The following is a 5,328-nucleotide window of genomic DNA, read 5'->3' as shown; positions in this document are numbered from 1 at the left end:
GGTGCGGAGATGAGTCTTCAGAGTTCCTTTGGACCCGCGTGGTTGTTTTCCCTTCCTATTTGAGGAGGAGTCCATAAAAAGCAGCGAGGTGCTCTGGACTGAGCCCAGGACCCCTCTAAGGAGCCGTGGGCTTTCAGTTTCCTCGTGGCAACAACAGTCACACAGCAAATTGTTGCAGCCTAGACTCATGCCCAAATCCACACTTTTTAAAAATGTTTATTTTTGAGAAAAGGGGGAGGGAGGGGGCAGAGAGAGAGGGAAGACAGGATGCCAAGCAGGCTCTGCGCTGACAGCAGGGAGCCTGATGCAGGGCTCCAACTCACTAACCTGAGCCCAAGTCTGAGCTTAACTGACTCAGCCACCCAGGCACCCCCAAAACCCACACTTTTAGCAACCACTCCGATAACTTCATCTACCCTCAAAGATGAACTCATTGTCACGTTAGATCTTGCGTTAAATGGGTCTCAGACATGGCCCAGTCCTTTGGGCAGGTAAGGTAGCTTGATCTCGGTTTTACATGACAAGCTAAAGCCCAAAGAAGTGAAGTGCTAGAGTTAAGGCCATAGATTGCTGCCTTGATACCTACAACCTAAGTCTGGGGTTTGGCAACACCCCCCCCCAAAAGGCCCCAACCCACCTCCTCAGACCAGTCTTAGCCCAGGGCACTACAGGGGACCCACGAGTATAGCCTCCCTGAAGAATGGTGTCCTGCTCCCGGGGCATAAGGCTCACAGGCAGGCAGCCTGGCAAAGGTTTGGCAGCTCTACATCCACATTTCCTGGCTTCTGGGTTTACCTTGGAGGAGGGGAGAGGAGGAGTCTTCCTTCCCGGAGCCTGATGGTAGATGTAGATGGGAACAGCAGTGAGGTTATAGCTCTGGGGCTGAAGGCTGGCTTTTTATAGTCCCATTTGGATTGTTTCCTCCCCTCCCCAGCCGGGCAAGCAACCAATCCTCATCAGACTTTCCATTTCCTGCACTCATTCTGTAGTTTCTTTTCTCCTTTTCCTCCAGCTCTGCTCAGTGACGGAATCTCTACTGTATCCATTAACAGGAGCTTGTAATGCAAGCCAGGGATTTTCTGAATAGCTAAGAGTATTCAAAGCAGATCATGCTAGAGCGGGATCTGTGGTCCTACCGGGCTTAGTGAAGCCGGAACGCCAGGTCCTCTGGGACACAGAGAGCTTCCACAATTCAACTCAATTCATAATCATGCCTACCATTTATTGAGAACTTTCTGCATCCTGGAACCCTTCATGAGACCATAGATGTGAGTTAAAGGAGAGGTGTCAGATCAACAGAGTTAGATGCCATGGGAGTCCTAGCTGCCTATTCATTTGATTTACTTCTGCCTTCTGAACCCTATGAGCCCAGCCCTGAATTTACCACTTCCATCATATTGGATTGCTGCGCTGCCTCTCTGATACCATCTGGCTGAAGACATACAGCTACCTGGCATCCACATCCAGGACCAAGTTTACTAACTTGGATGTAAATTTAAAAATAATAATAAATAATAGAAAAAAAGTGGGAGAGAAGCACCTGGGTGGCTGAGTCAGTTAAGTGTCCAACTTTGGCTCAGGTCATGATCTCATGGTTCAGTTTGTGAGTTCGAGCCCGGTGTTAGGCTCTTTGCTAACAGGAGCCTGCTTCGGATTCTGTGTCTCCCTCTCTCTCTGTCCCTCACCCGCTCGTGCTCTGTCTCTCTGTCTCTCTCTCAAAAGTAAACATTTAAAAAAAGTGGGGAGAATGAGGACCTTTTGTTCAAATGGACCATGGTGAGTATGTTTACTCCAGAATCTCAGGGCTCCTCACTGCAACTCTCTCCTTTTTGAGCTTCCATAAACTCCCTACGGAAACGTTATCCAGCACAGGCGCCACCAGCCACATTGTAGCTGCAGGATCATGTAAACCACCGGATTGAGGCTAGACTCGATCTATCACCTGGCCTGAGTTCCTACTCCCGCCAGAAAGCTCTGTTGGTGTTTTGTGTCTCCGACTTTCTGTGTCAGCTCCAACTCCGTGTCTAGCAATCTTCGACAATGCTGAATATTCTTTTCCTAATGCACAATTGCCCCGGCAAGTGGAAGCAGATCCCTTTGGGGAAGGATTGGAGGAGCACTTATTCTACGTAACTGTGCTACCCGTCACTGCAGAGTTGTTCCTTATTGGGGCAGGGCCTATAGTCAAGAGGTTCTGGTTCTGTGAACTTAGATCTAGGATCTGGATAAGGGAATGTGATTTTCCATTGTGGTGACTAATGTCAGTCTTCTGCTTATTAGCTCTTGATTTTTTTTTAATATTCCCCCCCCCTTTTTTAGAGAGAGCACAAGTTGGGGAGAGAGGGAGAGAGAGAGAGAGAGAGAGAGAATCTTAAGAAGTTCCATGCTTAGTGGGGAGCCAGATGCAAGGCTCAATCCCATGACCTGGGACCTGGGACCATGACCTGAATGGGGTAAGAGTCACATGCTCAACCTGAATAAGCCACCCAGCACCCCAGCTCTTGATATATTTTTTAAAAAATGTTAATGTTTTATTTATTTTTGAGAGAGAGAGAGCCAGCGTGAGCAGGGGAGGGTTAGAGCTCTGAGCTAGTTCCAGCCTCTGAGCTAGCTGCTAGCACAGAGCCCGATGTGGGGCTCGAACCCCCAAACTGAGAGATCATGACCTGAGCTGAAGTCAGACGCTCAACTGACTGAACCACCCAGGCGCCCCTTGATATATATTTTTTAAATTTATTTATTTATTTATTTAGAGAGACTGCACAAGTGGGGGAGAGGCAGAGAGAGGGAGAGAGAGAATCCCAAGCAGGCTCTGTGCTGTCAGCACAGACCCCAATGTGGGACTAGATCTTATGAACCATGAAATCATGACCTGAGCTGAAATCAAGAGCTGGGCACTTAACCAGCTGAGCCACCTAGGCTCCCCAGCTCTTGATTTTTTTTTAAATGAAAAATGAAAGGGGCATCTGGCAGGAGCACCTGGGTGGCTCAGTCGGTTAAGCACCTGACTTCGACTCAGGTCATGATTTCACAGCATGTTAGTTTGAGCTGACAGCTCAGAGCCTGGAGCTTGCTTCAAATTCTGTCTCTCCCTCTCTCTTTTCTCCTCCCCCACTCACGCTCTGTCTCTCTCTCCCAAAAATAAATAAACATTAAAAAAAAAAAAGTGGCATCTTGCTGGCTCAGTCAGTAGAGCATATGACTCTTGATCTTGAGTTTGTAAGTGCAAGCCTCATGTTGGGTGTAGAGACCACTTAAAAATATAGATATGGATAGAGAATTAATTAATAATTAATTAATTCTTGAGAATTACCCAGTCTGTAGAGATTACTTAAAAATAAAATCAAGGGCATCTGGGTGGCTCAGTTGGTTAAGCATACGACTTCAGCTCAGGTCATGATCTCACGGTTCGTGGGTTCGAGCCCCGCGTCGGGTTCTGTGCTGACAGCTCAGAGCCTGGAGTCTGCTTCAGATTCTGTGTCTCCTTCTCTCTCTGCCCCTCCCTTGCTCATGCCCTGTCTCTCTCTGTCTCTAAAAAATAAATAAATGTTAAAGAAAGAAAGGAAAAGAAAAGAAAAGAAAAGAAAAGAAAAGAAAAGAAAAAATCAAAGGAGGGGGTGCCTGGGTGGCTCAGTCAGTTAAAACGTCTGACTTTGGCTCAGGTCATGATCTCATAGTTTGTGAGTTCAAGCCCCATATCAGGCCTCCCAGAATCAGTTATGACCACTGATATTAGGGATCCCAGTTCCATGGCAGCATCTCTCTGTCTTCATCTCATCCTACTAAAGACAGACACCACTGATTTCTGATGTCACCTTTCTCAGTGAACCCCTTATTGCCTTAGTAAAGAGTGTCCTCTCGGCTCTCTAGAGAACATAGTCAGGTGCTGAGCTCTTGGATCTTCCATTCCCACCTCCTTGACCTTTCTTTTTCTTTTTTTTTTTAAGTTTTATTTAAGTAATCTCTACATCCAACGTGGGGCTTGAACTCATGATCAATAGTCGCAAGCTATTCCCACTGAGCCTGCCAGGCACCCCTCTCCCTGAACTTTCCGACCTCTTCTTAAACACTCTACCATGGAAGTTCTAGCATCTTGACCTCATTTGTTGTAAGCCATCATCCTGCTTTAAGGAACAATCCTTGCAAAGTATTAAGGCCATATTTCAATTATTTATTGCTGAATCAAAACTCCCCCCAACTTAAAGGCATAAAACAACAGCAATTTATCATTTCTCACAATTCTGCAATCTGGGTGAGGCTTACTTGGGTGTCCATAGGCTTCATGTGGTGTTTACAGGTGTTTGTAGGAAAAGAAATGTCAAAGGTGTCTTTTTCACTTACATAAATGGCACTTCAACCGGGATGGAGGGAACACCCAAGCACGAGTCAGTCATCTCTCTTAATATGGTGTCTTCACATGGCTGGCATGTACTTCCTCACAGTATGAGGCTCTCTGTGGATCCTCTGTTGGATTTCTTACATGGTGGCTGTCTTCTAAGAGGGAGGAAATGGAAGCTGCCGATATTCTTAAAGCTTAGGTCTGGAGCTAGAACAGTGTCACTTCTACCATATTCTCTCTCTCTCTCTCTCTTTCTCTCTCTCTCTCTCTTTTTTAAAGGACTTATTAGTATTTAATGAGCCTCCCTCCATGTGACTTTAAGTTCCCAGGACACAGGCTTCCCTCCACACCCTTAATCTTGTCCTCAGTGCTTCTACGGAAGAGTCTGGTCTTCACAACGACAGGCTATTTGGGGAGCCTTCCCTTTCCCAAAACTTTGTAGTAGCCTGATCGCACCACCTCAACGAGAGGAGCAGCTCCAGTCTTGGTTTTGGCACCATGTACTCATGTCTGCTCACGGACCAACGTCCACAGTTTATCAAAGTTGACGGTTGGGCAGAAGCTCTGGTTCCTCTCTAAGTGACAATGCCTCCTACCAACTTTACCAAAGTAGCCTGGATGATATTTGTCAAGATTGATCCTGTCGTCATGCATGCCACCAGCATTACCCTGGCCTCCTGGGCGCTTCTGGTGCTTGCCAGTGAGGCTGTGGCCATGGCCCACGTGGCCCCAAAGTTTCTGGGTCTTCCTCAGTCTGGATGGCAGCCCAGATGAAAGAGCTGCCATATTCTGTTAGTTAAGGCAAATTACAAGGCCTATCCAAGTTCAAGGAGAAGAGGAAAACAGACTCCGTCTCTTGATGTGAGGAATGGCATGGATGTAGAGGAAGGGAAGAAACGGATGCTGACTGTGTTTGGAAACTATCTACCAGAGACCAGCTCTAGCTATCCTTACAAGAAGACTGAGCGGCACCTGTCTGGCTCAGTTGG

General features: G+C 47.0%; 1 protein-coding gene and 1 pseudogene across 1 annotated transcript in view; both read right to left on the bottom strand.

Moving 5' to 3' along the window:
• IFI6 (interferon alpha inducible protein 6) overlaps positions 1-885 on the bottom strand; it is a 4,515-nt gene extending 3,630 nt beyond the window's left edge. The window contains exon 1 of the mRNA XM_077775861.1: positions 796-885. The gene's annotated coding sequence lies outside the window, so the exon portion shown is untranslated. The remainder of the gene's footprint in view (positions 1-795) is intronic.
• Positions 886-4,624: 3,739 nt separating this feature from the next.
• Positions 4,625-5,125, bottom strand: LOC144241076 (large ribosomal subunit protein uL15 pseudogene; annotated as a pseudogene).
• Between the last annotated feature and the right edge of the window lie 203 nt (positions 5,126-5,328).

The sequence above is a fragment of the Crocuta crocuta genome, unplaced genomic scaffold (genome assembly GCF_008692635.1).
Source record: "Crocuta crocuta isolate KB4526 unplaced genomic scaffold, BGI_CrCroc_1.0 scaffold127, whole genome shotgun sequence".
Lineage (NCBI taxonomy): Eukaryota > Metazoa > Chordata > Mammalia > Carnivora > Hyaenidae > Crocuta > Crocuta crocuta.
This window is presented reverse-complemented; position numbering and strand designations above follow the sequence as displayed.